The 27,560-nt window shown below is 39.2% G+C and overlaps 1 protein-coding gene across 6 annotated transcripts in view; it reads left to right on the top strand.

Annotated features, from left to right (window-relative positions):
- The window catches only part of CNOT2 (CCR4-NOT transcription complex subunit 2), a 116,338-nt gene that overhangs the window by 31,493 nt on the left and 57,285 nt on the right, over window positions 1-27,560 (top strand). For 4 of the 6 annotated variants that reach the window (XM_039344488.1, XM_039344489.1, XM_039344483.1 and 1 more), the window contains exon 2: window positions 17,588-17,655. The exons of the other annotated variants lie outside the window; for them this stretch is intronic. The gene's annotated coding sequence lies outside the window, so the exon portion shown is untranslated. The remainder of the gene's footprint in view (window positions 1-17,587; window positions 17,656-27,560) is intronic. 6 annotated transcript variants of the gene reach the window in all.

The raw sequence follows: 27,560 nt of genomic DNA, 5'->3' as shown, positions 1-27,560 counted from the left end.
GTTTTTGGCACGCGGCCGCCACTTTGGAGCACGTGGCCGATGCAGCCTTGCTGTTTTTAAACTTGCTGCTTCAGTTGGAGGCCAGCTGATCGGCAGAATCAACAGCAGGGACACTAGTCTTCAGGCCAGAGGAGGCTCAACAGCTGAGCCTCAGCCCTAAGGACTCCTTTGCGCATCCGCCTTTGGCTCATGGCTGCCATCTTGGACCACGCAGCCAGCACAGTTTTGTAGTTTCAAATTTGCCGCTTCAACTGGAGACCAGCTGATCGGCAAGAATTAGCAATGGAGACACTAGCCCTCGGTCCAAATCAGATGATCTGCCCCAAGCCAGCCTGATCTTCAGCTAGTCAGGCCAGTATTAGATTAACAATATCAAATAAATTTAATAATTAAATTAATTACATAAATTAATATTAAATAAATCAGTATTATTAAATTGCCACATCTAAACCTCACAACATCAAAGGAGGGCAGACACTTATCACCAGGGTGATCTGCTACCACTAACAAGGGACGTGTGTACCGGTGCTCGCCAAATTGTGGTTTTGGCCACCCCGTCCACCTGATCATTGCACTATCAGTGCGCTCTCAGGCATCGATAAAAAGCCATCAGGAACATTTTGGTGTGAGAGAGGCCTACCAGTCCAGCGTCCACCATAGACTAGAGCAATTACTGGCTCTGCCAGTATCTGTGATCACAACTATACCCAGCGCTCTGCTCCCATATCCTGAGATCCTTCTCAGAGCATCATCGAAGGATCTCAGTTGCGATGGCAGACAACGTGGCACCTCAGGGAATCCCAAGTCCTCCAAGTTGGAGGCTGCAGGAAAGCTTAAGGCCAAGGCCAAAGCTGTTCCTGGCAAGAAGCCATCTAAAGCAGCAGAGAAGGAAGCCAGCAGGAGATATCTAGCCATGGAGAAGCAATTCTCCAAGGCTCAACAACTGAACACCAGTGAGACGGTCCATGCTCCCCAGGTCCCACATGATGGTTCAATATTTAACCCCAGCTGGCCCCATCCAGCTCCCTAGCTCAACGGGCCTGGTCCCCGGTAGGTGAGGCCAGACAAGGAGAAGGCCCACCTCTCAATCAGGGGACAAGCCCCCAGTGTGTGGCCTCTTCACCCAGGGTCCAATCGACTCACATGACTCCTCAGCACTACCGGGTGGAAACCCCGGGGTATCCTGAATCTGTCTCGTCTGATTACTCGTCTAAGACAGAGACTCAGGCCCAGAGGAATACGGGTCAATGGACATCCAATTATCCGAAGATGAGTCTGCTCCGGACCCCTCTCCCTTCGTTGGCCTATTCGACCCAGGCCTGTTTAAGTCATTTCTACTGAAGGCAACTACCTCGGCCAAGATTTCCCCTGATCAGGAACCCCAACTGGTTCCTTCCACCAGCCAGGACTCAAAGCCCCTCTTCTCCAAGCCCACGATTACGGAAAGACATATCCCTTGTCCCCCCTTTTTCTTGAACACCATTCAAAAGCAATAGGGGACTCCTGGCACCCTCCCATCACTGGGTGGGACGGACAAAAAGTTATTCAATGTTGCCCCGGCTTTGTCAGAACTCTTGGAAGTTCCAACTGTTGATGATTCACTAACACCAATTTTTTCTTCTTCCATGGTGTCAGGAGACATGGCTGAGGCCTTAAAAGCAGAGGACAGAAAATCTGAGTTTTCCTTACGCAGCTCTCACCAAGCCTCGGCATGGTCGGTGAAGGCATCCACTTCCACCTCCTTCTTTGCCAGGACTTCCATTTTATGGCTCCAAGAGCTCCAAGCCATGATTACTCTGGACCAGGTTTGTGCTCATCAGAATCTGGGAAAGTTAGTGGCCACATCCGAATACATGGCAGAAGCATCACTACATGCTGCCAGATTTTCATCCAGAGCCATAGCCTCTAACGTCACAGCTTGCAGTCTCCTATGGCTCAAGCAATGGCGAGCGGACTTAAAATCAAAGTGGCTTCTGGCAACCGCCCCCTATTGAGGCGGGCAACTATTTGGAGAGGCGCTCAACCTTTACCTGATGGAAAACAGGGACAAGCGTAAGGTGTTGGCCCACCTTGACAGAAGGGCGGACAGGCGGTCCAACCCGTATTCACATAGGCCGCCGTTTCGATCAGGATCTGAATGGGCTCAGTCTCCTCACACTTTCCACTCCAGACCTGACCGCCAATCGGAACGCCCCGCTCGAAGAAACAAGTGACTCCAGGACGGTCCTCCCCATAGGTAGCAAACTCACCTTCATTCGCGAATGGAAGGCCACCACCACAGATATTTGGGTGCTCAGCACAATCAAGTACGGACACACTTTCCCAACTGTTAGGAAAGATGGTTTCCTGTATGGGGATAGTGCCATGGGCCAGATTACACTCCAGAGTCCTTCAATGGTTCCTACCCGCATTTCAGAGACAGGGCACCAGCTCCTCTAACAAGACAGTAATTTTTCCCCCTCAAACCCTAGAGTCTCTTCAGTGGTGGACCTCCCCAGCAGTAGCCAAAGGATCCCTATTCAAGGAACCAGCCAGACTTACCCTAACGACGGACGCCAGTTTGTTTGGCTGTGGGGCACACCTACACTCACAGCTAGCTCAGGGCTGATGGTCACAATCGGACCTCAAACACAACATAAACTGGCTGGAGCTCAAGACCATACATCTGGCACTGTGTCACTTCAGTGACGATGGCGAGACAACATGTCCTGGTGCTCACAGACAATGTGATAGCGAAAGCCCATGTGAACCGGCAGTGGGGTACTCAGTCCAGGTCCCTCATGACCAAGGCCCACTGCTGAGTTCTTGGGCAGAAACCAATCTCTCCTCCCTCAAAGCAGAGCACATCTCAGGAGAGGCAAACCAGAAGGCAGATTCCTTGAGCAGGTTGATAGTGGACCACTCAGAGTGGCGCCACATCCCGATCTATTCAGGGAGATCTCGGAGAGGTTTGGAATCCCAGTGTTGGACCTTTTCGCCTCCCCGTCGAATGCCCAGCTCCTGAGGTTTTTCTCCCGGTTCCCATCTCCAGGGGCAGAGCAGGCAGACGCCCTCCGCAGTTCATGGCCCGAGGGCCTGCTCTATGCCTTTCCCCCTCTCCCTTTGCTCCAGGCCATTATCCGGAAGATACTACAAGAACGGGCAGAGGTGATATTAGTTGCTCCACACTGGCTGAGATGACCATGATTTGCTGACCTCATGAGCCTTTCCATCTCTCTGCAGTGGAGGATTCCTCCAGATCGTGTGGCACTCAGAGGGCCCTTCAGCACCCGGACCCTCAGTGGCTCCAGTTAGCTGACTGGCACTTGAACGGCGGCTCCTGTCATGAGAGTCCTATCCAGGGGGCGTTATCTCCATGATTCAGGCCGTAGGATGCCCCTCAACCAACAGGATCTACGACTCCTCGTGGAAGAACTTTTGCCACTGGTGCGCAAGGAACCACCTCATCTATCGACCATCACCATCCCGAAAATCCTTGAATATTTACTGGAGGGGCTCAACAAAGGCTTGGCACCAATACCATCCGCAGGTGGGTGGCAGCTTTATCCATGATGCTTATATGTGACAATTCAACGCCATTGGCTCAGCACCCAATGATGTGGTCCATTATCAAGGGCACCCATGGTTCATCGTTATCTCTCTTGGGAACTCCTGCGGGTCTTGCAAGCCCTAACCTTGCCACTGTTTGAGCCCATCAAGACATGTTCACTACGGTTTTTAACCGTGAAGATAGCCTTCCTCATAGCCATCATGTTGGCCAGACGCATCTCGGAACTTGGTGCTCTCTCTGTCAGAGAGGACCTATGCGTTTCTCACAATGACAGGGTGGTCCTGCGACTGGATCCCTCCTTCATACTGAAGGTAAAGTCTCTGTTCCACAGATCACAGGAGGTGATTCTTCCAAATTTTTGTCCTCGCCCATCCCACGCGTTGGAGCGCCAGTGGCACACCTTGGACGTTCAAGCAGACTTCAGCCTTTCAGAAGTCAGAAGCGCTCTTTATTTCCTTTCAATCTTCTTCCATGGGACAGAAGGTCTCGTCTTCAACGATAGGCAGGTGGATCAAAGCATGCATTGCAAGAGCATACCAGTCGCATTCCCTGTCAGTTCCAAGCCATATCGCCGCTCACTCCACCCGCAGCGTTGCAACATCAGCAGCGTGGGCATCACAGGCATCCATTGGGGATATTTGTCCACACCTTCCCCATTCGTGAGGCAATACAAGCTGGACAGATTTGCCTCCACGGAAGTTTCCTTCGGCCGGAGAGTGCTCCAGCAAGTGGTGCCATCAAGCGGGACACAGGTCCAGACCGATTCCCTCCCATAGGGACAGGGTAACTTTGGTATGTCCCATTGGTGGATTCTCCATCCTCATGCAGGAGAAGGGGTGTTGTCTTACCTGAACGCCTTTTCTCAGCATGATGATGGAGAATCCACACCCACCCCTTTAGGTCCGTTGGCCTGTGTTAGGGGTAGGGGAGCCAACACATTGGACTGTCATTATCAATAGCTTTGCCTTCATCATGTCTGGGAAGCACAGGACCCAGCAGGAGGCGTGGCTACTTTGTCAGACTTAGTCTAATTGGGCAGGAAGACAGTCTAAACCCATTCGTGGATTCTCCATCATGCTAAGAAAAGGTGTTCAGGTAAGACAATGCCCCTTCTCTATACTTTCGTTCCGTACTAGCTCAGTCTCTCTCCCTCCCTCCATCCCTCCCTCTCCCTGCTTTCTCTCCCTTCTTATCCTTTTCCTCTAGCTGCACGTGAACGGAGTGGGAGGAGGTTAAAAAAAGAGAAGGGGAGAAAGGGGGAAGCTCCCCTTTTTTGTAACACCTTGGCTTCCTCTTCCCCTCCTGGCGCTCTCTCTCTCTCTCTCTCTCCCCCCCCTCTCTCTCTTTCACACAAACACACAGAAACCCTTCCTGCGTTCTCCTCACCCTTTCTTTCCAGCCACGACAGAGGTTCACAGGTAACTGGGCTCCCGCAGTTCCAGGCTGCGACTCTGCTGCGTTCTCTCCAGCCCTAGCACATGGCAGAGAGGGCGACTGGGAGCCAACCAATGCTCGACTTGTGCCACCGCGCACTCCCATCTCCACACCTTTCATCCCACAGGACGGGCGTGCCATGGGTGCTAGGCTTACAGAATGCCATGGCCCAAGCGAGGAAAGGCGTGGCGTGGCACGGCAAAGCAGAGCCGGATAAGGAGAGGCCCGGCAAAGTGGGGCATGGCCAGGCATAATGGGTTAGACTGGGAGGGGTAGGCTGAGGCAAATGAGCTGCAGCTGCTGCTGCATACCACCAGCCCCTGAGCGCTTGCTGTTTCCTGTGCGTGCACCAGGAAGGTGCCCAGCCAGGTTGGGGTGGGCCAGGGCTGGGGCAGCGGGAGCCAGTCCCTTGCCATTTCTGGGACAGCCCGGGGGGCAAATCTGGGCCCTCTCTGGGCCGGATCCAGCCCATGGGCCTTGTATTTGACATGTTTGGTCTAGAACTATCATAGTCTCATGGTTTCTAGACCAGCACTTTAACCAATTGCACCAAATGGGCTCTCTGCATTGCTAATTTATTCAGTTTACTTGTTATGTAGATCTAGTGTGTGAATATGGTATAGGCTTTCCTGCCTGAGCAGGTGGTTGGTACTAGATGACCTCCAAGGTCCCTTCCAACTATCATCATCATCATCATTTTTAAATACATGAAATATTTGACTTCCCCCCCACATCCATTTTTGGAAGTCTAACATAATTTAAAATTGCCTATTATTCTTATAGTTACTTGGCATAGCTAGTTTTTATTAGCTTTCTTTTCCTGACCTTTTAGCTCAACCTTCTAGCATGGATGTTTGTTACTTAGCTGTTTCAGTTGTAAGCTATTTCAGCTATGAGTTTATCACTTTTGTGTCTGTTTTTCTCATATAACTATTTAACTAATTTCAGAATTCTCAAATTTACATCGTTATATATTCACCCCTATAGTTTAGCTTTCTTGACTCAAGCTGCCTTAGCAATATGTTCCAAAATTTAATTAAGAGGGAATTCAGCTCTACAAAAAAGGGAGGGGGGAATCTGTTTCAGTTTTTTACTACTTTAAAATGTCCTTCCATTTTTTTTAATGTACATTATTTCTGCTGTCTGAATGATATTAGGAGTTTGTGGAATAAATCCACAAATTACAATTCCTCATTAAGAGAAAATGACAAGAAACAAGAAATGAAACTTCTTTATGTCTGTTAATATAAGTATCTTGGAAAATTGTCAGTCATGTTTGTTTGTTGCAGCAATATGGTACTGTTGCTGTAATAATCATATTCACGATGTCTTTTTTACTGAAGAAAAAAGTTCAGAATTAGAAAATAAATAGTGATAGTGATAGGACAGTACTTGTATAACTCCCAAAGTACTCTGCTTTGGAAAATGATGAGTGTCAAGTGTCAAGCTAGGAAGTTGTTTGAAAAAGAAAAAGTTAATGTAACTTGTCCCAAAAGTTGGTGTATGTGCATGTTTGCGATTTTTAATCCATAAAACATAAAAGTATTAAGAATAGAAAAAAGTTTTCCAACAATTGCACTTTAGAAGAGTAGCCATTTTTTCTGGCATCAAGTCACAAGGGTGATCATACTGTAATCATAAATGAGGCTTTAGCAAATCAGTTCTCTATTGTTACCAATGGATATTTATTGACATATGTATGAAATTATCAGGAACTGAGTTCACCTGGAAGAAGATTTTACATTTTTATATCAGTAGAATTGGGATGCAATTTCCCTAGGCTTTAATCAACCTTAACTGTGTATGAGTTTATGGCCTCTTTCTATGCAGTGTGAATTATTTTTGGGTTATGGCCTGCATTCCCTGTGTATGCAGTTAAAAAGATTAAAACAAGTGAATTTGATTCACTTGTTTATGCTAAAAAAGATCCAGTTCTGTGGTGATAGAATTGATATCAGAGAGCTGTCAGAAATGAGTTGCTTTAGAATCTGCTTTTTAAGACATGTAAGGAACATACCGTGTTTCCCCGAAAATAAGCCCTATCCCAAAAATAAGCCCTGGCTTTGAGGTGAGGCACACACCTAAAAATCAAGCTGGGGTGAGGGTGTGGAGCTGTCCCACATGCCCCACACCCATTTACCTTGCAGCCTCTCCTTGCCAGCCCAGGCCTGCATTTCTCCTCGCCAGCTTCTGCAGCCAGGCCTGCATTTCTCAGTTTCTCTGCAGCCGAGAACTGAACTATGGATTCAGTCCATAGCTTGGTACTCAGCATAGCTCAATACTCGGCTGCAGAGGACTTCCGGAAAGGCCTGAGTACAAAATGCAGGCTGGAATGCAGCTGCAGAATGAAACTGCTCCTTCAACCCTAGAAGTGGACTGGCTGGGCGGGGCTGTCGCTGGAGGTGAGTATAAAAGATACCCCCCCAAAAAAGACCTGGTGCCTCTTTTGGAGGCAAAAAAAAAAAAAAGAAAAAAAGATCCGGTCTCATTATCGGGGAAACATGATAGTACAACCTTTAACATTTTTCATAAATGGAGAGTTAAAAAGGGAAAAATTGAGAAAGTAAATTATCCAGTATAGGTCATCCTTGACTTATAATAGTTCATCCATTCAGAATTACAATAGTACTGAATAAAGTGCTGTACAACTGTTACACCATCCCCATGGTCGTGAGATTAGAATTCGGACGCTTGGCAACTGACTCATATTTATGACAGTTGCAGTGTCCCAGGGTCATGTGATCACCTTTCGTGACCTTCTGACAAGCAAAATCAATAGGGAAGCCAAATTCACTTAATTACCATCTTACTATCTTTTTTTTTATTAAATTTTTTTTATTTTTAAAACATACAATCATTTATAAAAATACAATAAAATTTTAAAGTAGAAAACCCCCCCCTTGCCCTCCCTCCCACCCCCAGCCCCCCTCCCTTCACTTCCCAGAGCAGAATACAGGGTTAATAATAAGAAAAAAATTATAATAATTAAGAAAAAAGAAAAAAAGAAAAAAAAGAGAAGAAAAAAATATCATAATTAACCTTTAACTCCATAACCTATAAAACAATTCTCTATAATATTTAATATTCACTCATAAAATAAATGAAACTTTTTAATTCCATACTTTTTCTGAATATAATCTATCCACCTTCCCCATACAGTAATATATCTTTCTTGTGAATGATCCTTTAAATAAGCAGAAATTTTTGCCATTTCTGCAAAAGTAGATACTTTAAATATCCATTCTTCCAAAGTAGGCAAGGAATCTTTCTTCCAATATAAACCTACTAGTAACCTTGCTGCAGTTAATAAATTCAACATCAAAGTAGTTTCTTTTTCATTTAAGTCAACAAAAATACCAAGTAAAAATAGTTGAGGTGTAAACTTTATCTTTTTTCTAAAAATCTTTTGAATGTTCCACCAAATCATAATCCAAAAAGCCTTTACTTTTTTACAATTCCACCAAATATGAAAGTATGTCGCATCATTATTGCCACATCTCCAACATTTGGGCTGTATATTGGAATACATACAAGATAATTTTTTAGGATCTAAATGCCATCTATAAAACATTTTATAAAAATTTTCTCTCAAATTTTGAGCTTGTGTAAATTTAACATTTCTTATCCAAATTGTCTCCCATAAATCCAATGAGATCGGCTCCTGTATATTCTGAGCCCATTTAATCATACAGTCTTTAACCAATTCTGTTTCCGAATCTAACTCTAATAAAACATTGTATATTCTTTTTATATGAGCCGGACTTTGGTTTTTAATCTGAATGACCAATTGTCTATCTTCTAGTGTTATTCCCTCTTTCTTGTCTACAGTCCATCTATCCATTATTTGTAAATATTGAAACCATGACTGTAGAATATTTTGCTGCCTTAATAGGTCTAGGGATTTCAAATGCCAATTCGAACCAGAGCAAATTAACAATTCTTTATATGAGATTTTGTCAAAATTTGTCCCCTTAGAAGTTCCCTCAATTGCATGTCTGGGAATCCCCCAGATAGGTATTTTATAATTTAATCTATAATAATGCTTCTTCCAAACACGAAGTAAGGCATTCCTCAAAATATGTGATTTAAAAGTCCGATCAACTTTCTTATTAAAAATTAAATATGCATGCCAACCATATATTAAATCCCAACCTTCCAGAAAAAGAATATCCATATTTGTTAAATTAAGCCAATCACTTAACCAAGTTAGGGCGGCTGCATCATAATATAATTTCAAATTAGTTGCCTTAAGTCCCCCTCTTTCTCGAGCATCCTGTAATATCTTAAATTTAACCCTTGGTTTCTTCCCGGCCCATATAAAATTATTGATACCCTTTTGCCATTCCTCCAAATTTGCCTCTTTTTTAAGAATAGGTATCATCTGAAACAAAAAAAGAAACTTTGGTAGAACATTCATTTTTACAGCTGAAATTCTCCCCAACAATGACAATTGCAATTTTTTCCAATCTCTTAAATCCTTTTGGACTTTTGCCCATAGTGGTTCATAATTGTTCTTATACAATTTTCCATTTGAAGCAGTTAGATATACTCCCAAATATTTAACCTTTTTTACCATCTGAAAACCTGTGGCTTTAATCAAACTTTCCCTATCTTTAACTGACATATTCTTAGATAATATCTTAGTCTTATAATTATTAACTTTAAAACCAGAAACATTCCCATACTGTGTTATAAGTTCTAATAAACCATCAATCGCCTGATTCGGCTGTTCCAAAATTAAAACCAAATCATCCGCAAATGCCCGCAATTTATACTCATTCTTCCTTATCTTTACACCCTTAATTAACTTTGATTCCCGAATCTGAATCAATAAAATTTCCAATGTTAAAACAAATAACAATGGGGATAATGGACATCCTTGTCTTGTCCCTTTTTGAATATTTAAATTCTCAGTCAATCCCCCATTTACAAGAATTTGTGCAGATTGCTGCTGATATATAGCTTTAAGTGCATGTAAAAAATTATCCCCAAAATTCATTTTCTCTACCAAAGAAAATAAAAATTGCCAGTCCAATTGATCAAAAGCTTTTTCAGCGTCCAAAAAGATAAAAGCCACAGGAATCTGATTATTCTTATCCAAGTACTCAATTAAATTAATAATTTGTCTAACATTATGTTTCATATATCTCCCTATTATGAATCCTGCTTGATCACTATGAATCAAGTCTTTCATAACCTGCATTAGTCTATTAGCCAAAATTTTTGTAAAGATCTTATAATCAACATTCAATAATGAAATTGGCCTATAATTCTTAGGCTCTGTAAGATCCTGATCTTCCTTCGGAATCAGTGATATAAAGGCTCTTTTCCAAGAAGGAGGAACTTGCATACCCAACAAAATACTATTAAAAAGTTCCTTTAATGGCTCTATCATTCCTTCAGATAAGATCTTATAATACCTAGAAGTCAGTCCATCTGTTCCAGGAGACTTTCCAACCTTTAACTGCTTAATAGCTAAACCAATTTCCTCCACAGTAATTAAACTATTCATCCCATTTTGTTGTTCCTCTGAAAGTCCAGGAAAATGTACTGATTGTAAATATTTATCTATATCCAAACCCCTTATGTTATCACTTGAATATAATTTTGTGTAAAAGTCCAAAAAGCTTTTTCTAATCAAATCTTGCTGAAAAACCTCAGTACCTTTATATTTTACTTTCTCTATGATTCTAGCTTCCTGTTTCTTTCGTAACTGATAAGCCAACCACCTCCCAGGCTTATTCGCATTGGAAAAAGTATTATGTCTCATATACGACAGATTGGTAGCCACCTGATCTGCCATCAACATGTTAAATTGTTCCTTAAGCATCTTTATGGATACCTTTAAATTATTATCAGTAGGGTTAACAACCAACTCTTGTTCTTTTAATTTAATCTCTTCTATTTCTCTACGTCTTTTTTTTATTGAAAGTTTTTTAAATTTTACAAAACAAATCCCCTCCCCAAACCCCCTCACCCTCCCATACCCTCCCCCACCTCCCCAAACCTCCCAAACCCTCCCCCAACCTTCCCAGAGCTGAGTACAGGCTTAATTAAAATTTTTCAGAAAAAGGAAAGAAAAACTTAAAACACATATAAATCCTAAACAAATCTAAATACATTAAATTAAATAGGTTATCTTCTCTAAAAAATAATAATTGCAATCATTAAACACATTATAATATACTCTAAACATTTTCTAGTATCATACTTATATTATTATCCATCATTCTGTATAAACTCCCTCCAAAACACAAATTTAAACATTACTTTCTTTGAATATCTATACCTACAATATAAAATCTAATCTCTCCCTCTTTCTTTATCCTAGAACACAAAAATAAACATATAAACCTTCATTATACCATTAAAACTAAATACTCTTTGAATACTTAAACTAAATACTTAAACTTAAACTTCTTATCTAAGATTTTCATTCAATCTCCATAATCTTCTCTCCTATCAAAAAAAAAACTTAAAAGACATATAAATCCTAAACAAATCTAGGTACATTTAATTAAACAAGTTATCTTCTCTTAAAAATAATAATAATAAACCCAATCATTAAACACATTATAATATACTCTGAACCTTTTCATATCATACTTATGTTATTATCCATCATTCTTTATAAACTCCCTCCAAAACACAAATTTAAACATTACTTAAAACATTAAAATTCCCTTATACACATTTAAATCTTTACCAATAACAAATCCCATCCACAATAAACACATTCCTTATCAGTCTCTCTTGTCCATAAACCATTAAAATTCCCTTATACACATTTAAATCTTTACCAATAACAAATTCCATCCACAATAAACAGATTCCTTATCAGTCTCTCTTGTCCATAAACCTCAAAGGAAGTGCTTTGAAAACTGCCCTTAAAGCTAACTCCAAAAAGTTTGTAAATCTTGCTTCTCCCACAGACTCAGTACTCTTTTGAATACTTAAACTAAGTACTTAAATTTAAACTTCTTATCTAGAATTGTCATTCGATCTCCATCCTTGTCAGTCTCTCTTATCCATAAATCTCGAAAGAAGTGCTTTGAAATCTGCCCTTAAAGGTAGCTCCAAAAAGTTTATAAATCCTGCTTCTCCCGCAGACTCAGGAGCCAATACTTGTGAGGCTTCCTTAAACTCCTTCTTCTGTTGCTCTTTTTCTTTACGATTATATGTTGCACGAGTTGTCCTCTGCTCCTTCATCTTGACTTGTTGAGGCCCCTCAAACTGAGATTTCCCATTTATCATTAATATAGGCTCTTCAGACTGCAATTCTACCCTTAAAGGTTGCTCCAAAAAATTTATAAATCCTACTTCTCCCGCAGATTCAGAAACCAATAGTTGTGAGGCTTCCTTAACCTTCTTCTGTTGCTCCTTTTCTTTACAGTTATATGTTGCACAGGTTATCCTTTGCTCCTCCATCTCAACTTGTTGAGGCCCCTCAAACTGAGGTTTCCCAATTTTCATAAGTATAGGCTCTTCAGACTGCAATTCTACCTTCTTTTCTTCCAAAGCTTTAAACTTAATAGATGGCGATGAGCATACCCCCAGGACCGAAGTATAAAAGTCTTTTGCTTGAGAAACAGTATTAAGTCTATAATATATCCCCAGGTAATTCACCACCATTCCAATCGGAACATCCCATCTGAACAAGATTCGTCTCTTTTTAAGTTCATCTGCTAAAAAAGCAAACTCCTTTCTTCTTCTTAAAATTTTAGATGGGATCTCCTTTAGAATTATAACATCTTGTGAAGCAATTTGAAATCTCTTCTTATAAAAAGCTTGTATAATTTCGTTGCGCAGGGATCTTTTCCCAAAGTAAATTACCACATCTCTTGGCAAATTCTTTTGCACTGCCACCACAGAGTTAACTCTAAATAATTTTTCAATTTCACTAAGTATTTCCTCTTTTTCTTTATTCAAAATCACAGCAAAGTCCTTTGCAACCATCTCTCTCAGATCTCCTTGCACAGACTCTCCCAAACCTCTGGATTCTTAAGGCATATTCCATTTGTCTATATTGAAGCATAAGAATCTCATTTTCCATTTCTTTTTCCATGCTTTCAAATTTTCCCTCCATCAATTCCACTTTTTCTCTACCTCTTCTACACGAGAGTTCAGCTTTTCAAGAACAGAGGCAACTCCTTTTAGAGCCAAAACTATCTCTTGCCTCAAAATCTTATTATTTTCCTCTAAAATCTCTTTCATTTCTGCCCTAATTTGAGATATAACATTTCCCATCATATCTTGCAAATCCTTCACAATTATTGGCTGTACCAAGGAAGAGGGTGAAGCTATTGATTTAGGATGTTGCACTGATGATAACACCGAAGAAGAAACCACCTTAGGAGCTGTAGGAATTACTGGACGCTTTGGAGCCATCTTAAAAAAAATCTCTACTCCTTCTTAAAAATTACAAAAATTAAGCAAAAGAAAAAGAGAGATTAAGTCCAAAAAAATTCAAAAAATCCTTCAAAAGGAGATCATTATAACAAAAAAATACTGAACGCTTTGGAGCCATCTTAGACAAATCTTTACTCCTTCTTAAAAGTTACAAAAATTAAACAAAAGAAAAAGAGAGATTAACTCCAAAAAATCAAAAAATCCTTCAAAAGGAGATCATTATAATAAAAAGAAAGGAGTTAAAAAAAGAAAAGGGAAGAAGAAAAAAATAATTAAATAGAAAAAATCCATTCCATTTTTTTAAAAGTACAAAACAAAACAAAAAAGTTAAACAAAAATAATAATGCTTCTAAAATCCAAACCCAACATCAAAATCAAATCCACATTCCGTTCCAATCATTAAAAAAAGGAAAAGGATAAAAAAAACACCAAAAAGCCTGCCGATCGCCATTCTACCTTCCCAAAGGAAAAAAACAAAAAACCGAAAGGCTTGCCGATCGCCATTTTACTTTCCCTTTCAACAAAAGGAAAAAAAATAAAAAGAGGGAATATAAAAGTAAAAGTAAATCTTTAAACTTAAAATCCAAATAAAATCAAAGAAAGCAAAAGCTAAATCCTCTACTCAGCTCTGTCCGCCTCTAAAAAAAACTCACCAGTTCACTTTAATCGCGGAGGTGGTTGCAGCGGCTTGTTTTGTCCCTAGGGACAAAAGCAGCTGGGAAGCGGAGACAGTCTGAACTCCGTGGGAGCACTCCTCTCACCCCCCCAAAAAGCCTTGGGGGTGCATGAGAGTGGCTCTATCACTATTCAGACAACCCTCTTCCCCCCCCTTTGCCCGGGAGGGGGATTTTGAACTGCTGAACAGCTGATGGCCGCTGTTCATAGCGATTCAAACACTTACCCAGGAGGACGGCTTATTTCTCTACGTCTTTGTAACCCTTTTTCCCTAAAAACTTTATTCAATTGAATCAGGATTCCCCTCATATATGCTTTACTAGCGTCCCACACCATAGACATCGATGTTCCCTTATTCATATTTATAATAAAAAAGTCCTTTAAATGTTCTTTACACTTTTGTACGAACTCCTCCCGATTAAATAAGTTCTCAATCAGTCTCCAAGATCTTCTATTCCCATCTTCCAAATATAACTCCATCCACACAGGACTATGATCTGACAATGTTCTGGGAAAAATTTTCACCTTCCTCACTCTAGGGAGGAAGTCACTAGTAATAAAAAAAATCAATCCTTGAAAATGACTGGTGTCTATCAGAATAAAAAGTAAAGTCTCTGTCACTTGTATTCCTTTCTCGCCAAATATCAATAAGCTCCAGTTCTTCCTTCAAATCAAAGAAAGTCATAGGTAGTTTAGTTTGAATAAAAGTTTTAGAGGAACTTCTTTTGTCTATGGTTGGGTCTAGAACCCCATTCCAGTCACCCATCAAAATTACCGATTTATAATCCAACTGAGATATCTTGCCATGCAGCAACTTATAAAATTGTTTCTGTTGTTGATTGGGAGCATATAGTCCAACAATAAGAACCTTTCGGCCTTGTAATAATAATTCCACAAAAAGATATCTTCCTTCAGAGTCAGCCTCAATTAGTTTAGCTGAAAAAGTTTTCTTCACATAAATTACCACTCCCCCTTTTTTCCCAGGGGCTGGAGCAGTAAAATGTGAGCCCAGACGGGAATTCATCAAGAATTTAGAATCCTTTAAAGTTATATGAGTCTCCTGCAAACATATCAAATCATTATTATGTTGTTTCAAATAATGGAATATCTTTCTTCGTTTCTGTGGCACATTTAAGCCATTAACATTCCAGGTCAGGAACCTGACCATCTCCACTGGCCTGGAGCCTCTGGAGCATAGCCTGCAAATCTGCTGTCGAAGATCTTTTTGGTCTTGCTCCTCCCACAGGCTCTGTAGCAACCAAACTTTCACCACTCTTCTGCAACTGCTCTTTTTCTTTACGTTTATGGGCAGCTCGTGTCATCCTTTGCTCTTTTATGTCAGAATTCTGTGCAGCTTGTTCCATAACCATCATTGATGAGGCTCCTGCCATAAGAGACTCATCCGTCATCCTTATTTGTGGAGGTGGTGACAATCTTGCTTTTAAGATAGACTGATAAAAATCTCTTGCTTTGGAAACAGTAGTTAATCTATGACGTATCCCTTCACAATTTACTATTATTCCTCTTGGAATCTCCCATCTGAACTAAATTTGACGATGTTTTAGCTCATCAGACAAGAAAGTAAAATCTTTTCTGGCTCTTAAAATTTTGGGAGGTATCTCTTTTAAAATAATCACATCTTGATCAGCAATTTGAAACTTTTGTTTGTAAAAAGCCTGTATAATTTCATTACGGATAGATCTTCTGGAAAAATAAATAACCACATCTCTTGGTAGATTTCTCTGTCTAGCAACCCGTGAATTAACTCTAAAAAATTTTTCTATCTCCTTCTCAATTATTTCAGGCCGCCAGCCAATATTAGGAGCAATATCTTTCACAATAAGCATCTTTAAGTCCTCCTGAGAGTTCTCTCTCAGGCCTCTGATACGCAATGCGTGTTCCATTTCCCTATATTGTGAAATGATTTGTTCATCCTGTGTAATTTCTATCTTGTTCTCTACCTCCTGCATTCTAAATTCCATCCTTGATGCATTTTCAGTAATCTTTTCCATCTGGTCATCAATCCTCTCTATGTGCAGGGCTAAGCCCTGAAAGGCCAGAAGGATATGGTCTCTTACTTGTTTGTTCTTTTTCTCCAATAATTCTTCTGTATTAGCCCTCTCTGCAATTATAAGATCTTTTACCTCCTCCTTAATATCCAAGGCATGCTGTTTTAAAGCATCTTGTAAATCATTAAGAGAAATTGCAGGAGGAGGAGGAGAAAGTGGAGGTGATTTTGGTTTCTGAGATGCAGGCTGAGGCATTGGAGAAGAAATAGGAACCTTAGGGGCGGGAGGCAGATGTTTTGAAGCCATTTTCTAAAGTTCCAAGAAGAAAGATTCTTATTGAAAAAAAAAGACACAGTTCTTTTAAATATTCTTAGAAAAAAAAATAGAGAAGAAAAAAGAAGAAAGGATAAAAACCAAATTCTTACTTCTGTGTTTAAAAAGTTAATCTGTATCCAAGTTTAACTTTGTAATGCAAATCAGGCAAGAAAGACGATCGCCATTTTATTTTCCACTTTCCCTTTCTTCTAAAGGGAAAGTGAACAAAAGAAGAGGAAGAGGAAACTTGCCGAGGTTAAAGGCACCATCAAACTTGAGCACAGTCTCTCCTGGTCTGCTCCGTCTGCTTTCAAATACTCACAAGCAGCTGGAAAAAAAAAGCAGATGTGGAAGCGGCAACTTGCTTCATCCCAAAAGCTTCAGAATGAAGTCTCCCTGGAACGCGGAGTTGCTCAGGCTCTGAGGGAGCTCTACCCTCCGATCCCCAAAATAACAGGAATCCAGGGGAACTCTTACCTCTACCTGAGAGCTCTCCTCCTCCCTTTTTCCCAGGGAGGAGATTCAAGCCGCAGGACAGCTGATTGTCAAAGTCCCGCGGCTTTTACACGCACCAGGAACGGGCGGCTTTGTAAAACGCCGCCATTCGTCGTCGCTGGAACCACTGGAAGTCCCACCATCTTACTATCTTAACAACTTCAGTGATTCACTTAACAACTATGACAAGAAAGATCGCAAAATGTGGCAAAATTCCCTTAACAAATGTCTCACTTAGCAACAGAAATTTTGGGCTCAATTGAAGTGTTAAGTCAAGGACTACCTGCATTAAATATTTTTGTAGTTTATGTATTTATAAATTATGGCAACACGTATACACTTATTCCTCAGTATACTGTAAGATTGGAGAATAGCTTTTTTTTAACAGTGATAGTAAGAGTACATCCTAAGTAACAGATTTAGAAGTCTGAGAGTTCTTTAAATTAGATTTAAAAAAAAAAAGTATAATTAACCTTTGGTGATTAAATTTGGAACAGAGACTGATAAAGACAAATTCATAGATAGCATATTTTTTGAAATTGTTACAGTGTTTGAGTTGTACTTTCAGAGTTCCTATAACAAATAAATTGGGCTTTGATTTTAGTTTGATGTTTGATTTTTTTTAATAATTTGATAATGTATTTGATAATGTTGTGAATTCACACAACTTTACTAATAACTCAATCTACTTCATTTACAGGAAGTATCCATCAAAGCTTGCTTGCTTCAACAGACAAAAAAATTAATGGGCAAAATTACGGTTTTTAGGTAGGTAGATATTTTCCTAGTGTGTGTTAGGTGATTTTTTTAAGGAAGATTTTTAAGTGGTTGATAAAGTATTTCTTTGCTAAATATTTGAAGAAGTTTAGGAATAATAAGATAGATATGTTGTATATTTATTTCTTGTGTTAAATATATGTAAGGTTGAAAAAATAATGTCTAAATAGGAATGTAGCTCCTGAAATAGATTTAATGTAAGGCCATGATACTAAAATTTAGTTCTCTTTAAATTGAATTGGCAATATCTTATTTGCTGCTGTTTGCATTCTCAATGAATCATACATGGCAATTAATTGTAATATTTATAATAATTTTAACTTACAGCATTTTTTGTACAATATATTGAAAAGCTTAAACTTTCCCGAATGCCCATTTTTCAAGATAATGAATATTTATTTTAATCTTAACATTTAATTGTCTAGTCATATTTGCTAAAATTCCTGAGTTGATGATTTCTTTATTGCAGGGGAGTTGGTAAATTGTAAAATCAGTATCAAAATTTTAAAAAACAGTCTCCCCTCCCCTATATATTTTGCCCAATAGAATAGCAGTTTCATACTGCACATCATAGTTGGTCAGGAAAGAGTGATTGGGAATGGAAATTAACATTGCAATCATGTGATACTAGTTTTTCTTCTCTAATTGGAGCACCCTGTATTTAATGTGGATTCTTATCTGTAAATTCTGAGAGAGTCACGATGTATAAACAGTTTTTCCTCCAAAGCAGTCCAGACGTGACAGCATTTTCAAGAAATATCCTGGCTTTTTAATAGTTATATTACATATTTTATATAGTACCTTGAAAGAAGCATTGTCTTGGTTGACAAGTCCAATGCTAGAGAAGCTACTTCCAAAGTGGTTACTTGTTTTTACTGGATCTTTAATCCTTGACTGAATGATTTAGATAATCTGGAGAATTATGGAGAAAGAAAATCTTGCATCTCGTCTCTCTATTGGCTGTTTCATAATTATCTTGTCAGGTTGTCTTATAGTCCAGGGCTTCTCAACCTTTTCATAGCTTGTATCATTTTTAGGACATGACAATATTTGAGTACCACCAGTGCTTTAGCAAGGTTTCAGAAACTTGATGACTAAAAAAAAGGGGGGGGATTTTGGGGTTTACTGATAAGATTCATTTGTTGTTATAGAAATGGCTAGTTTATAATATTATAGAAAAGTAAGAACTTGAGATTCAATGTTAATGTTTCCTTTTACTGCAACAGAGGAAGTCTGTTCTTTTTCCCTTTCCCCCTCACTTCCCCCCCTTTTTCCTCCCTACTGTGTCCTGCTATTTGCTTTTGTATTTTTGTATTTTATTCTATAACCTAATAAAATATTACAAACTATAGAAAAAAGGGAAAAAGTACCAGTTTTAATTTCTTTGGTGGCTGTTCCTTTGCTGAATCACTTTCCCTTTGCACTGACAAATGTATGATGAATTTATCCATTTTTTTTTTTAATATGCACCACTACCAGCTAGTTCAGGGGTCTTCAAATTTGGCACTTTTAAGACTTGTGGACTTCAACTCCCAGAATTCCTCAGCCATCATGGCTGGATGAGGAATTCTGGGAATTGAAGTCCACAAGTCTTAAAGTTGCTAAGTTTGTAGACCCCTGAGCTAGCTGGTCGGCCCTTCTTCCTCTCTCCCTTCTGAGTATAGTAAGAATGCGCACATACGTATACCCTTCCCTGTACCCTTAAAGACACAGAAATCAAGTGCAAAGCAAAAAAGGCTCACAAAATAAACTCTGTTTTTTCTTCTTCTTTAAGCTGTCTCAAGCAAGTCACATGTCACAGTGTTGCAATTCGAAACTGAAAGGCTCTGGCAATTGCAAAAAGCTTTAGCTTTAAATTAAGCCTATTTGCCTTCAAAGAAAACTTTCTAAAAGCCATAGACCAGGCATGTCAAACTCGTGACGTTGCACAATGTATCACAACTTTTTCCCCATTGCCGGCAATGGGGTAGGCGCGGTTTCAGTATCATGCATCCGGCCCATGGGCCGGCAGTTTGACACGCCTGCTATAGACAGACTCAATTAAAGGGGGTAAAATTAATTACATTTGTTTAAAGGGATTAAAACTTTCCCTGTTATCTTTTTCCCCCCTTTCCCGTCCAAACCACCACCTTTTATAGCCTCTCCTCTCCTCCCCCCCTTTCTTCAGTTCACCTCCAGCTCTGAGCTGCTTCTGGAAGCGCCAATCAGCTGGAGCCCTGCCGGCTCCTGGGGCCTCTGCCGAGCCCAGACAGTCCTGCAGCTGCCTCTACCTCAGGCTTGGGTAGCTTCGGCTCATTCCCCTCCCCCACTACACTTCTCTAGGATGGTCGTGTATCACTTGCCATGTGTCAAAGTACCACAAGTGATAATGTGTACACTGGTTGAAAAGCCCTGTTACAATCTACTTGTTGTTTCATAAATCCATCTTTGTAACTGTAGATTTGAGAGTTTAGCTTACCAATACTGAAGCTGAAGATTCTTCTATCTATAGTTACCTGGATATTTAATGCAGTAGCCTGAAAGCTGGGGAAGAAAATTATGATCATCCATGTTGGCTCTTTCAATCGCTCTGGGTCTCTGATCTGGACAAATATCAATTCAGAATATATGTAATTTGATTGTATGCATTTATTACATTATTTGGGTAGCACTAACTGAAGAGCAACATTTGGCAATTAAAGATATTTCCACTATAGCAAAAATTATAAAGAAAACAATAAAAAATTGAAATAATTAAATAAAACTAGTATTACTATCGTCACATGGTTATGGCAGTCTTTGTCCACCAGCACATGAGCAACATCAGTCTAAATTAATTATAGTTTTCAAGTAATTTTTAAACACAGATCAATGTGTGGCATATTACCTAGTCCATCCTCTTTAGTGGTGAGGGTGTAAGTCACAATTGCCACAAAATGCAAACATTTATTGGATCGTAAAATTTTTGAGATTGAGATTGATACAGGATTTTGGGGTCAATGTATTTGAGCTTTTCTGGCTAACATTTGGGGACTGTAGTTGAAATGTTGATAACATGTTACAGACATTCTCACAAAACAATTGCTGTGATTGGATGAAAGTCATATGATGGCTTTTTACCAGAAAAATAATAAGATTATGCCCCATCATTTCCTTGATTCTTGTTGGATGCTTTTTAAATTCATTTTGGGGGTGCAGCAGGAGATTAGAGTTCAAGTATAAAACTGGGCCACAGGCTCGTCATAGCTGTCTTTTTAAAATGCCTCAACTGTATTTGGGGATCCAGTCCTATTCTTGAAAATAATATTTAAAAAGTATTCTTTGTGTTTGTGCTTTGCAGCATGGTAGTTTCCTTCGTACTTTTAAAATAAAAGAATATAAGTCAAATCAAGTAGGTGCAGAGATGGAGATGTCTTTGGTTGGGTTTCAGGGTCCAGCTGACAGGTTCATTTCCCTTTCTCTCTTCCCATAGTTTCTAAGGAATCGGTACCAATTCCAGAACTGTATTATCTAGTGTAGTTCAGGATTTCATTGCCATCATGACTAGTGTCTTTTCATTGAACTGATAGGTATTGGTGTATTGATATATCTTTAATATGGTTGGATAATTTCTACTGATATTTAGGTTTTCAGGGACTTTTCCTGTTTACAAAGATTGATAATCCATTTATATGTAATCTGGAATTAAAAAGATTACTGAAGGCTATGACAGCTTTGCTCACCAATACAATTAATAGATTTGTTGAAATCTTAGTTTTTCTCTAGAATGAGGAGAGTTTTTCCATTGAAAAGTGTATATAAATGCACTTACAGTTATAGAGAGGAGAGTTTTTCCATTGAACAGTATATATAAATGCACTTACAGTTATAGTTCATAAAAACAATAAAATTCTGTAATATACACAACTAATTAAAAATAGTCAAGCAATAATACAGAGAGGCATTTCAGGGGCAAAACTCTGCTAAATCCCAAGTGCAAGGATAAAAAGCTAATTCTCCAGCAACAGAGATGGAGAATCCACCAATGGGTTAACTCTGCCTTCCTGCCCATTAGACTAAGTCAGCCAAATTTTCCACGCCCGTCCTCGGGTGACCACTCCCCATTCTTTTTTTTTGTAAAAAGTTTTTATTTTCAATTTTACAATACATTACATTCTTAAAAATACTTCAGATAAAAAATAAAACAAATTGATACACACAACTTTCGGTATTGCTCACCCATTTCCCCACAAACCCCATCCACCCTCTAACCAACTTGCCTCTTTCCCTCTTCTTCCTCTTCCTCACTCTCCCCCTCTCCTCCTTCTCCTCAACCTTCCTACTTACTTCTCCCCTTCTTCTATCTTCTCGCTCCGGATGCGATCCAGGGGAAATGCCCGAGCAATTCCTCTCTCCAAATTGAAACATCAATATTATATACAATACAATATTTCTACTTATCTGAACTACTTATACTTCAACCCATCCTCCCCCATCCCCTCCCCCCCCCGACTTCCCAGAACCAAGTACAGGGTTATACAAACATTAAACATAATCTATTTAAGTTTACTAATTATACAATAACCAAAATCATACTAACCCTTAACTCTCTTCAAACTTTAACATCATAAGTTTATAAACAAATTCATTACTCATAAAATAAATGAAACTTTGTAGTTCCATACTTTTTCTGAACATATTCTATCCATCTTCTCCATACATTAAAATATCTCTCTTGTGAATGGTCCTTTAAATAAGCAGAAATTTTAGCCATTTCTGCTAAATTAGAAACCTTAAATACCCATTCTTCTAAAGAAGGCAGAGTATCCTTTCAATATTGATCCACCAATAATCTTGCTGCTGTTATTAAATTCAACATTAAAATAGTTTCTTTAGCATCAAAATCCACAAAAATACCCAAAGAAACAACTGGGGAGTAAACTTAATCTTCCTTTTAAAAACTTTTTGAATGTTCCACCAAATCATAATCCAGAAGGCTTTAATATTTTTACAAGTCCACCAAACATGAACATAGGTTGCATCCAAGCAACCGCATCTCCAACATTTAGGTTGCAGGTTCGGGTACATACAAGACAACTTTTTAGGATCCAGATGCCATCTATAAAACATTTTATAAAAATTTTCCCTCAAATTTTGAGCCTGCGTAAAGTTAACATTTCTAATCCAAATTACCTCCCATAGGTCCAATGAAATAGGTTCTTGAATATTCTGGGCCCATTTAATCATACAATCTTTTACTAACTCTGTTTCCGAATCCAATTTTATTAACTCATTGTAAATTCTTTTAATATGAGCATGTTTCTGATCCTTAATCTGAATTACCAAATTTTCATCTACTAAAGTAATTCCCACTTTCTTATCTAAAGTCCACCTCTGCACTATTTGCAAATGTTGAAACCACGATTGTAAAATATTTTCTTGCCTTAACACATCTGAAGACTTTAGTTGCCAATCAGTATCCGACCAAATAAGTAACTCTTTGTACGAAATGTTATCAAAATTCACCCCCTTAGAGACCCCCTAAATTGCTTGTCCAGGAATCCCCCAAATAGGTATTTTATAATTTAACTTATAATAATATTTCTCCCAAACTCGAAGTAGAGCATATCTTAAAATATGTGACTTAAAGACCCAATCTACTTTCTTATCAAACATTAAGTATGCATGCCAATCATCTAATAAATCCCACCCTTCAAGAACAAGAATATCTTTATTTGTTAAATTAAGCCAGTCACTTACTAAAGTTAAAGTGGCCGCATCATAATATAATTTCAAATTAGGTGCTTTAAGTCCACCTCTTTCTCGAGCATCTTGTAAAATCTTAAACTTAACCCTTGATTTCTTCCCACCCCAAATAAATTTATTGATACCCTTTTGCCACTCATCCAAATTAGCATCCTTCTTTAAAATAGGTATCATCTGAAACAAAAAAAGAAACTTTGGTAGAACATTCATCTTTACTACTGAAATTCTCCCCAGTAACGATAGTTGCAGTTTTTGCCACTCATTTAAATCTTTTTGAACTTTAACCCATAAGCGTTCATAATTGTTCTTATACAAATTTCCATTAGATGTTGTAATATATACTCCTAAATACTTAACCTTATTAACTACTTCATAACCTGTTGCTTCAGCTATAAAATCTTTTCCCTTCATAGACATATTTTTCAATAATATTTTAGTTTTATTCTTATTCACCTTAAAACCAGAGACCTGTCCATACTGTGCTAAAATTTCAACCAAATCTTTGACCGAATCTGTTGGATGGGATAACGTCACAACCAAATCATCAGCAAAAGCTCTCAGCCTGTAATCAATCTTACTTATTTTTATTCCTTTTAATCTAGATGAATCTCAAATTTTAATAAGTAAAATCTCCATTGTTAATACAAATAACAAGGGGGATAAAGGACAACCCTGTCTTGTACCTTTTCCTATTTTAAATACGTCTGTTAATCCCCAATTAATTATAATTTGTACCGATTGTTGCTGATATATGGCCTTGAGAGCACACAAAAATTTATCTCCAAAGTTCATTTCCTCTACGACTTTCAATAGAAATTTCCAATCTAATTGATCAAAAGCTTTCTCAGCATCTATGAATATTAAAGCAGCAGGGATTTGGTTGTTCTTATCCAAATACTCTATTAAATTGACAATTTGTCTTACATTATTTTTCATATATCTTCCCATTATAAATCCAGATTGGTCAGTATGAATCAGTTGTTTCAAAACCTGCATTAATCTATTTGCAAATATCTTTGCAAAAATCTTATAATCTGTATTTAAAAGAGATATAGGCCTGTAATTTCTAGGTTGGGACAGATCCTGGTCTTCCTTTGGAATCAATGATATGAAGGCCGTTCTTCAAGATGGAGGTAACTCTGCTCTGGACAAGATATCATTAAAGAGTTCCTTTAATGGTTCTATCATTTCTTCAGATAGCATCTTATAATAAATTGCCGTTAGCCCATCAGTACCTGAAGTCTTACCAACCTTCAATTGTTTAATTGCAGAAATAATCTCTTCAGAGGTAATTAAACCATTAATCTCATCACGTTGGTAACTCGTAAGTCTAGGAAAATATGCTTCCTGTAGATATTTTTCTATATATGAAGTTTGTATAATTTCACTAGCATATAACTTTGAATAAAAATCTAAAAAAGACTTTTTGATCAAATTTTGTTGATAGACTTCTTTACCTTTATAAATTATTTTATCTATAATCCTCGATTTCTGTTTCTTACGTAATTGATAAGCCAACCATCTACCAGGTTTATTTGCATTATGTATTATGTTTCACATACCTCAAATTAGTTGCCATCTGATCCGCTAATAACATATTAAATTGCTCCTTCAGCAGAGTAATAGAAACTTTTAAATTATTATCCATTGGGTTTGATATTAAAATCTTTTTCTTACATTTAATCTTATCTTCAAGATCTTTACGTTTCTGAGTCTGTTTATGTCTATGGGCATTGTTCATAGAAATCAAAATCCCTCTCATATATACTTTACTAGAATCCCATACCATTGGCATCGAGGTACCCTTATTCATATTCCAAGCAAAAAATTCCTTTAAATAACCTCTACATCTCTGTATATTCTCTTTATATCTAAATAAGTTCTCGTTCAATCTCCAAGACCTTCTAGTCCTTTCTTCCAACGAAATTTCCAACCATACAGGACTATGATCTGAAATTATTCTAGGAAATACCTTGATATTCTTCACCCTAGAAAGGAAATCATTAACCAAAAAAAAAATCAATTCTAGAATAAGATTGGTGCCTATCTGAAAAAAAGGTAAAATCTTTTTCCTCAATGTTCCGTTCTGTCCAAATGTCTCTAAGTTCCAAATCATCCTTTAAATCAAAAAAAGCTTTAGGAAGTCTTGCATGATTAGAAACTTTAGAAGAACCCTTCTTACCTTTGCTTCAGTCTAAAACACCATTCCAATCTCCCATCATAATAACTGACTTGTAATCCAAAGAAGTTAATTTCTGGTGAATCATCTTATAAAAATATTTTTGTTGTTGTTTGGGAGCATATAACCCGACAAGAAGAGTTCTCTTATCATTTATTAATAAATAAATAAATAACACATCTTCCTTGTCGATCAGAATCAATTAACTTCGGTGAAAGCTCCTTTCTCACATAGATAACTACACCTCCTTTTTTCTGCAAAGCAGGAGCTATGAAATGTATCCCCAGCCAGGGGTTAAACAAATATTTTTGATCTTTAGAAATAATATGAGTCTCTTGTAAACAAATAGTATCATTTCTGTGTTGTTTCAAATAATGAAAGATTTTCTTTCTCTTCTGTGGTGAATTAAGCCCATTAACACTCCATGTTAGAAGCTTTGCCATTCTTGGCAGGTTGAAGCCTCTGGAACAAAACCTCTAGTTCTCCAGCAGGATGGCTGTAGAGTCCAATGGATGGGTTCTATGACAGCCTTCCTGCCCGGCAGACTGGGTAAAAACTTTGGCCACACCCCTTCCTTTGGGCGTGACCCCAGTTTTGACTCAGTCTCGAGCCCGATAGCATTGCGAGAATCAGCTCCTGAAAAATTCCATCATAGAAAAGACAAATTCTCCCTCTTCCTAGTTTTCACTAAATTGGCAGATAGAAAATCTCTCCCTTAACAGCTGGCTCGGGGCTCCGAGCCATTGCCGAATCTCCATCCACCGGAGGATCGTCGGAGCGATGAGCGTATCCCCAGGGGCTAGGGCGGCCAGCCAAGGGGTTCGGGTTACTCACCGGATCGCTCGCAATCCCCAGCACGCTGATCAGCTGAGCGGTGCGGGGATCACAGGAGAGATAAAATCAAAGAAGGCTAAAACACCCGATCGGCCGATAGAGCCGCGGCGCCGCTCGGCGCCAAACAGCTGATCGGCGCGAAAAACCTACAGCAGCGGATCGGCGCGAGAAATTGGCGGCCTGATCGGCCGACAGAGCCACGGCGCCGTTAGCCGATTCAGCGGAGAGGGTCTGCCCTTTTAAAGCCCGAAAGGGCCGTTTAACCGGCATCTTTTTCCCCTCTCCTACCGGCGCTCCAGGGAGGATAGGAAAGACCACAGAGCCGGCAGTTAAGATCCGCCATTTGAACCTCGTGGCTTCCATCGGCTACGGTTGGGGGGCGTGGTTTCCGCTAATTCGCCATTTTAAATGAGCGGACTCATCCCGCCGTTCCCTTGTGGATGGGCTTTACGCCCGGAGTTGTTTTCCCTTGATTACGAAGAGAAAAAATCTTAACAATTGACGGAGATCACAGACAAAGAGGGAAGAGGGGGAAATAGACAAGCTGCCATCAATTGAGCGTGGTCTGTTTTCACAGTCACAGATTGGGGGAGACAAAATCACCAGTTATATCGCGTTTATATTAGGTCCGGACACTGTCCTTGGATTAGGTGAGGAGGTGAGGAGGAAGAACTTCTCTCTAACTGTTCCTATAGTGACCTTTATTCACTGCCTTGCAGGATCTCCGGTCCAAAGAATCCTGTCTGTCCGGCCATTGTTTGTGCATGCAGAAGAGGACATTAGTCCCAATTATCTGCAACTGATCTGCGTATCTTATTCCCCCACTCCAGGTATTGCCTACTCGGGGTACCTGGCACAATGGCAGACAATGTCTCGTATTCAGCCATACAGATCCCTCAATTATCCCCTCCACAACAACAACAAAAACGCAGATCCTCTGAGCCGGAGGTGGGGGGAAAAAAGAAGGCTAAAACAAAACACCTGACTCAAAAGGGACAATCTAAAACGGCTGAGCGAGAGGCCTCGAGGAGACATTTGGCTCTAGAACGACAATTTGCCAGGGCACAGAGGTCCAACTCCAATGTGACAAGTATGGTTTCCCCTGTCCCATTGGCCGCATCCACGGCAGAACCTTCTGCCCAGGAAGTTCTCAAAACTT

The sequence above is a fragment of the Crotalus tigris genome, unplaced genomic scaffold (genome assembly GCF_016545835.1).
Source record: "Crotalus tigris isolate CLP2741 ecotype Arizona unplaced genomic scaffold, ASM1654583v1 scf7180000017916.3911339, whole genome shotgun sequence".
Lineage (NCBI taxonomy): Eukaryota > Metazoa > Chordata > Lepidosauria > Squamata > Viperidae > Crotalus > Crotalus tigris.
This window is presented reverse-complemented; position numbering and strand designations above follow the sequence as displayed.